The following is an 8,927-nucleotide window of genomic DNA, read 5'->3' as shown; positions in this document are numbered from 1 at the left end:
TATTTTAATCTACTTTGAGATAGTTGTAAAGTAAGATTTTTTTGCTCATTTCTGTTAGCATATAAGAAGGAATATTTTGTTATTTTTATGAAATTGGCTTAATACTAACATACTGACAATGTATAATTCTTGTTTTTAATAGAATTCCCATTGCGCCTCGGGGGAATCACTGTGATTATTGCAGGATTCACAGAGATTCCTTTCTTTATTTATCCCAGGGCTTTTACTTGTAAACCTATTTAATATAAAACATACTGCATTGGAGATGATTCCAGAAAGCTCTATTTAATGTTGATTCTGAAATTCTACTATGATGTGGCCAACTGAGAAATGAATCAAGGAAATCTTCTGAAGCTTATCACTTTTCAAATCAAATGGATGAACTGTGTACATGTTAGAAAAATATCTGCTACTCTTTCTGTGGTTTAGTCTACTGGTTCTGAGGACTATTTGTGTCACCATTTGATTATCCCTTTCTTCAAGGTGAAATGTACAAACCAATTATATTATTTTAAAAGAGAAGCAACAGAGGAAATAAATGTTCAGTTTCACAATATTGCATCATTTCACATGGCTATTTAGGGGAAAAGGAACAAAATGTAATATAGTCCCTTTTATAAAATTATAAACTAAACGATATACATAAATATATATTGAAAACATGTTACTTTACTTCTATGATTTTGAGAACTTTTGTTGTTACATTTCTCTTCTAAATTGTTTTGTTGTTGCTTTTGTCATGTGAGTGTTTAGTATGATTCCACAGTAACTATTTAATTCTGATCAATATAAGATTTGTCTTTGGTTGCAGGTCAACAAATATTTGGTTATATTTCAGAATGCTTTTTCAGGATTTAGTAAATACAGTTTTATGGCTTTGATATAAAGCAAATGGAAATATATTCATAACACAAGCTTAACAGAAAATAGAATGCCATACTCTACTTATGCATAATACTATGATCAGGAGGCTGCCTATATCTCAGATGAGGAAAGTGATGAACTATACATCAACTCTTTACATTACCTTTTCAATCCTTATACAGTGTTAAGACAATGGCAGACATTAATTTGACAATATACAGTGTCCCAAAAGATACTGAAAACATTATATATATGCACATTACATATTTATTATTGTATATTCATTTTCTCATTCCCAAAATATTTCTTGAGCATCTACTATGTTCTAGTAAGTACATTCCAGGAATCAGTTTATCTGAGATAACAAAACAAATGAGGTCTGTGCCTTCCCAGAGCTTATATTCCAGAGGGAAAATCAGGCAGTAAACGAATTAAAAATAAATTAACAAAATAAATAAAGTATAAATTCTATGAAGTAGATTAAAAAATGGTGAAGAAATTTGGGGAAGCCAGATAGAATAGTGAAAGGACATCTTAAGAAGTGATACGTGAGCTGCACTGAAGGGAAGCAAGGAACCAATTAATTATACATAGAATTCTGGGAAGAACATTTATAAAAGAAGGGATAATAAGAGCAAAAATGGAGAGATGGAAATAGTTGGGATGTCCACAAAACGAAAAGTATATCAGTGTAGCTGGAAAATAGGAAGCCAGGAGAAGCGTTTTTAAATTGTTGTTGGAGTCAGAGTCAAGAGCCAGAGCCTACAAGACCTTGTAAGTGATGTTAGGAATTTGGACTGATGCAATACAGTGTGCCATGGAATGATTTTAAGCGGAAGAAACCTGGTGCAATTTATTTAAAAAGCTTCCTTATTATACCTCTGGAAAACATTTTATTATTAAATTAGTAAAAAAAATATAAATAGCTGGTTAGTAGGTAGAGCAAGATTTCATTGATATCCACTCTCCCTTTCTTCCTTTGAATAATAGAATGCTTGAGTTTAGTTGAACAAACATCTGTCCAGCTAGAGATTATATATCTCAAACTTTCTTGCAAGTAGGTATGGGAAATTGTGTGATTCCTGGATCACATAGCTTAAAAAGGAAATTGTGCTCCATCTTCTCACTTTCTCCTTAATGATAGAAACACAGAGATTTTATAATAATGGCCAACTTCGACCATACAGACAAGGAAAACCTACTCTGGAATGGTGGAGGGAAATGAATCCGATGCTTGGATGATTTCATGGATTAGAACTGCCTATTTATGCTGGACCTCTTGCCTACCTGTGGATTTTCACATGCAAGATATACAACATTTTATTGTTTTACTTGAACCACTACTATTTTGGGTCTCTGTGACACCAACTTAGTCCATACTTATAAATGTAACCCAAAATAGCTGTTATGAGAAATTAAAATAAAAATAGTTACTAATAAGGGACTTTGCTTAACTTTCACAGTATAAATACAGCTTACCAGTTCAGTCCTCATTTACTAAGAGGTTAGATGATTATTTAATAGGACTGCACCTTTAATGTAGGTTATCTATTCAATGAAACAACTGAACTTTCAGGTAGGAACTAGAGTTAATATAGTAGGTGGCAGCCTATTCCTAGGATCTCTATTTAGGGGTGCATAATAGTATCTTAATGCGTTAATCTGAGCGTTCCCAAATTCTGTTTGCCAAGCCAAATATTTCACAAAAGAGGTTTTTGTGTGTGTGTGGTTTTTTTGAACTGTCACTCTCCAGTGGCTTCTTCTAAATGCAAAATGGACAATCTGCCTCAGGCTTCCTAGAAACCCACTGTATCATTTGGCCTAAATAACTCCAGTTTGATTTTATTTTTTTCCACACAGAATAATGCTATAAGGCAATAAAAATTGCTTGGGGTCAAAAACAATACACTTAAAATAACTGGAAAACATGTAGAACATACAGAGAGGTCAATGTGCACAACAGGATTGTGGCCAGTCACATGTATTTAAACCATGTAAAGAAAAACTGTCGTATTTGAATCCCAGTGAGAAGTAGGGAGTGACATTATTACTAAAAACAAATCTAGTATTAAGCTACTTATCTATTTTAAGCCTGGAAGAATATCATTTTAAATTCAGATAACCACTTGAGGAACAAAATTGTGTAGTGGTTATAGAAATTCCATTGCCATATTGATATTTACTCTTTTCATTTCTTTGACAATGTATGCTTAAATCAGACTTCATCAAAAGTATAGAAGCTTAAAATTTTCACACCTATCTAAGGCTCTGCAGCATTCATATAAAATGCATATAGGGGACTAATTGGCAGGGAAGAAAGCCAAGAGCTTGGGTGGCATTACCTTCCATGAGGAGCAGATGGCTACCCACCTGGGGAGCTGTAATATGCACTTAATTGAAAGGAAGTCAGAGTCAGTCAGCAGAGATCACATTTAGAGTAAGCCATACTACTCATGATTTCATAGTCACTATTGTTTTACTTCTGATGTTCACTGTCTTTTTTAGCTTTAACTGTATAAATGTTACATAGAAGGCAATGATATTGTATTATTATTGCATATGAATGCAGTAGCATTGCAAAAGAATGAAAGGTTTTTCATACTTTCATCTCTAGAGGATGCTGTAAAAATTCCAAAAGTCTTTTAAGAAATTAAAGTAGCCAAACTGTGTGAAACATTAAATTATACACAACAGACACTTAAATAGAATACTTATGAGGAAATGAATGTTCTGATTAACTGGGTTTTTGATGAACTGAATGATCATCTATCATGTCCTGATGGGAAAGGCACTGTGCCCAAATATTATTAAGCATAAAGCAGGAGCTCAAAAGCATATTATTTAGTTTAGATAAATGAAATATCATTTTTGTTTTAATTCTTACTATTAAACAATTGTTTTCTAAAATCTAAGGGAAGAATTCCTTGTCTAAGTGGAGAACTTGATTATCTGCATCATTATTAAGACTTTTCAGTGCCTCTTGGTAACCATTTTGAGGACTAATCCTCATTTGTACTGTTGGAATTCAGTTCAGTAAACAGTTTGAGCCATTCCAGGTCAGGCAGGATGCCCAGCATAGAGGCTTCTGAGATGATTGGACAATTTCTATCCTCTAGGAGCTCACGGGCTTTTGAGTCACAATCAGAGCGTCCTAATAGAAACTTTTATGCAAAGCCCTCTCCAGCATGGATTTGATTCCTGTTATTATCTCGGCCATTCTCCAGCTTAAAATTCTTCAAGAGTACCTCTTGCCTTTCTAATAAAAGCCAAACCCTCTAGAATAATGCAATGCTCAGATATTTCATAACTGTTCTCAGGTCTATAAAAGAAAACTGGTCTTTGAGTGGTGACTGAAAATTGACGTGAAGAAGAGTCAAGGATAAGAAGTTCTCAAAATAGGACCAAAGAAGGTATTGTTAGGTATCCCCGCTACAGCAATCTTGGCAGTGGAGGCAGTTTCATACTGTCAGTTTTGCTGTAACGCTGCATATACACTCCTGAAAGTTATCATGCTATGCAAAACTGTGCAGCAAAAACCAGACACTCAACAGAAAAACTTCATCAGTCATACATTAAAAATATAAGAACTTAATAAATATGTTAACACAGTTTTATATATATTAAGTGGTTTATGAATACATAAATTCTACATAAAATGCAATCTTAAGACCTAAAGTTTTCTTATTTCAAAATTAAGCAATATTAAGAATAGCTTTTAGGTTATTGTGAGATGGTAGAAGGTGGATTCTCAGAAATCAGATGAAATTTGTAACACCAGATGTGGACATATGTAGCTCACAGCACACATAGTGAACTGAGGTAGCTAGTGGAAGTTTGAGATGGGTGACGTCTGAATTTTGCATATTCTTATGCAGATGGGTTCAGCTGGGTGCAGTTTTTTTGAGTTCTCCTGGTGTTTCTGGCAGAGGAATTCCCACAGAAGCAAATGTGAAATTTGCATTATGCTTAAATTATTCCCAAATATCTCAATTACACTGAAACAAATTCACGTTATCAGAGCAAGCATTGTAGCAGAACTGACTGTATTTTGTGATTTCAGGTATTTGAACAACTCAGTGAGCCACCTGCTCATGAATTTATAACATTTATTTCATAATTAGGAATAGAAGGCTGAAGATGCTAAGGCTGGCCTAGAAGAATACTTGAAATTCTTTCATATAAAGGGCAGTAAGTCAATTAATGCAAAAGTGCCTCAATGGATGTCAGTGCTTTGTGAAATAGGAATAGGAAACAGGAGGGTGCAGATCCCTGAAGCAGGAGATGGCAGAGCATAGCCATCAAGAGGGTGTGGCAGCAGAAGAGGAACTTGAGATGAAGAGCGGAACATGTCCTGTCATCCTAACTATGCGAAGATTTGTTTCTGCTTATTTTCAACCAAGTGGAAATAAAAATAACCTGCTCTCAGAGGTATTTTTGTCATCAGCAGCTGCAAATAAATGCAGCTCTGTTTTGCATGATTTAAAAAAATTTTGCGTGTTTTAAGATACACATCATTACAAAAGTGATACTCCTCCCCTACCCCAACAAGGATACATTAATCAAGGTGTGCAGGACTGGGTCTACAAAACTGCCTGGAAAGATTCCCCATAGTTGCAGCCAGGAAAACATGACCTTGGCTGTCAAGAAGGAGGGGAGAATACAGGATCTGTGACAACATATTTTAAGCTGCTTAATCCCTTCACATATAGCTATAATACCTGGCTCAGTGTGATGATATATTTCCTTTAAATACTTATCTGAATCATATTATTTTGGAAATGTGTTTGAAACATGAATAGAAACCAAGGAAATTAATATTATGAGGGATAGGATGGAATTGTATAGATTTTTTTAAAACGAAATAAAACACATAAATGGCCTAAAATCATGTAAACTGGTTTTAATTTAGTAGCAATGTGGCTACCAGATCATGTGAAGATGAATACAACATACACAGAAATATCATCAAAGTACCTTATTTAAAGTTTAGTTTCTTAATATACTCAACAAATACTTTTCTTTGATTACTATGAGCTTATTAATTATGCAAGATTTTTAAAAGTATCATTTAAAATCTTTACTCACTGATTTTTTTAAAGAAATTACTTCTTATATCCTAAAATATAAATTGCATATCACTACTATATACATTATGACAGATGGTAACACCAAAAAAATTAATAAAAATAAAAGTCTGTTTATTTTTTAAAAATTGACTGTCTACACATATTCTTTTACCCCAATGTTGTTTTTTTTTCTGATTTATGCAATATCTCTCTTTTAAAATAGCTTTTATATTGCTAGGAAGATCTGTTGTGCATATTTCCCACAGAAATATTTCCTAAGTTATGCTAAACCTTGAATGTAGCTATATGTATCACAGGGAAGTGAAGAAGTAGAGTATTATGAGGGAACTAACATTTGCTCCAGCATTTGAGATGTAAGACGTTTTGGGATCAAAATGGGATCCACAGGCACAAGATTCCATCAAGGAAATAAAAGTGAGGTTGTTGAGTCAATATTACGTATCATTGCAGGCACAGAAAAAAATGGTGTTGCATCCACAACTGATTTTTTTATTAATACTTTCTAAGATCGATAAAAGCAAATAAATGTAGCAGTGATATGAAATGAAAACCAACTACCCATTTAAGTCATGCTCACACCACATAGTAGTTATGATGAAAGAGCAAACCTGCTCTGAGTTTTTGTAAAGCAGCCTCTAGGAATTTAAATAACCCTGCCTGAGAAGATTAGGTGGAGAAATACAACACACACACACACACACACACACACACACACACACACACCCCATTAACTCTATATGAAAAATAATAAATTCTTTAAATTCAGCATTCAAAACATAACTGGTTGGTTGCTAAGTTATAGACACATGGATCAAGGAAGCATGAGGATTCACACATCTGAAAAGTCAATATTGAAAACAAACTAACAAAACAAACAAAAAATAAATCTCAATATCTTTCAAGTAACTACTGATGGTGATTCTAAGCTGTTTCCAATTCACCCTTTTTTTTTTTTTTTTTTTTTTTTTTTTTTTACTTTCTAGGATCAGGGAATAATGAATCTTAGCAACTGTTATAGTCCAAGCTGCTTGTCAGATAGATGTGGGTACTAAGAGAAAAGTTAAATGCCTTGTTTTATGACATACAATGATTAGTTAGAGAGCTGGAATTAGAACCCAGACACAATACAATTCCCTAATTTCTTTAGTATATTAAAGCCAATTTTGCTGGTCTACACAGAGCAGTTGTGACAGTTAGCATTACATGAAATATCAGCAAGAAATTGATATTTTAAAACCCCGAACCTCACAATGGGTGGTAATCAGACCATCAAAATACATGGGTTCTCTTTGCATGTCTGCCTCATGTACTTGCAACATAAGAAATGTGGCAATAAAATATTAATGCTGTAAAACATTTAGGGTTACACAAATAGAAGAAAAAACACTGAAATATGAAAATATATCAGATCTCTCATGATGAGGCCAGACTCCACTCCTGGTTGTCTCCTGCTGGAAGAGTGGGCTAGGATTCAGTCACATAGAATCATCTAGCAGCAGGATCCAGCTGGGTATACAGCTCTGCTGCTAAACTGAAGGCGAAGTTAGAGTCCAGTCCCACTTTGTTGGCTTCTTGTTTCATTGGTTTGTGGAACATTTAAATAAAGAGAGTCTGGGATTTTCTTAAATGCAGAAGGCGCCTATGATTTCCTATTTTTAAGATCAGAGATTCCAGTGTTTCTATAGGATTCTGCAGCTGGTTGGCTGCTGAGCAGTGAAGTAGTGAGTCAGGGACATACAGCTTTGCCTAACAAATGGCACCTTTTCTAGATGCATGATTCTGCCATGTGTTCGCACATGCTATGTCAGCACCTTGAAATGTTCACCTTCCTATATGTCACCTATCTATTAACACTCCTACCGTCACCACCAAACTTCTAAGATTGCCTGGCTTAACTGTCTCCTTTTTTATGAAACCTCTCATAACTGCTTTGGACAGAAGTAATTGCTCCCTCATTTGTAATACTATAGAACTTTGTTTTCACCTCTGTGGTAAGATTTACCTTAATGCATTGTAGTTGCCCCTTCATCTATGCCAGATGTATAGGAGCTATGACCTCTCCACATTTGAAAGTAAAGTGCCTAGAACAGCACTTGGCTAACAGCATGTATTAACGAGGTGTGTTGAATGAATGAATGAAATTTTGCAAGGTCATTCTGGTTTAATCAACACTTATGCACCTGTTCTTATTCTCTCCATTATTAATGTTTAAAAAAAAAATAAAAAACTTCAAAAATAGTTTTGCTGATTTAAAATTTAATTATTCTATCAGTTCACAAATACTAATTAAGCACTTATTATACACCGGGAACTCTGGTTGGTGCAGACTTATTTTAGGGGACAGGTCAGAGAAGAAATGGTAGAAAGAATAGAATTGTAGATCAGGAGCACATGGGGGACTATGGGAGGAGTTTTAATAAAGAGGCAATACGATTTTACTGGCACTTTAAAAAATACTTATTTCTAAAGGCTATACTTTCAGGGATCATTTCTATAGTTTGTTCCTAGAGAAGATTCTCTGAATGTGCAGAGCACCAGAAACCATGACGAGGACGAGAAGGTGCAGCATTCTTTCCTAAATGTGAAGCCAGCTCTTGGTGTTGCTTCAACTGCCATTTGCCATTAATGATAGTTCTTCTTTCCCACCGGGAGAATAAAAAGGAGAGCTGCAGTCCTTTATATATATGTGTGTGTGTGTGTATATATATATATTTTTCTAACTGCTGTGTGGGGAATAGGCCATAGTGGAGGAGTGGAAAGCAGAAAGACCACTTAACATATGCACTAGTTTTCTAGGAATTCTGTAAAACCGTATCACAGTCTGAGTGGCTTAAACAACAGAAATTTGTTGTTGAAACTCCTGGAGGCTAGATATCTGAGACAAAGGTGTTGGTAGAGTCAGTTCCTTCTGACGGAGACTGTTCTATGACTCTCTCCTAGTTTTCTGGTGATCTACAGACAATCTTAGGCATAGAT

The 8,927-nt window shown here is 34.7% G+C and overlaps 1 non-coding gene across 1 annotated transcript; it reads left to right on the top strand.

Annotated features, from left to right (window-relative positions):
- Positions 1 to 8,417: 8,417 nt before the first annotated feature.
- LOC112429353 (small nucleolar RNA U3) lies at positions 8,418 to 8,627 on the top strand. Its single transcript, XR_003021545.1, has one exon. It is a non-coding gene; the product is annotated as a small nucleolar RNA U3 (small nucleolar RNA).
- The last annotated feature ends 300 nt before the right edge of the window (positions 8,628 to 8,927 follow it).

This window comes from Macaca nemestrina, chromosome 5 (genome assembly GCF_043159975.1).
Source record: "Macaca nemestrina isolate mMacNem1 chromosome 5, mMacNem.hap1, whole genome shotgun sequence".
Taxonomy (NCBI): Eukaryota; Metazoa; Chordata; class Mammalia; order Primates; family Cercopithecidae; genus Macaca; species Macaca nemestrina.
The sequence above is the reverse complement of the archived record's forward strand: the minus strand, read 5'-3'. Positions and strand labels throughout refer to the sequence as shown.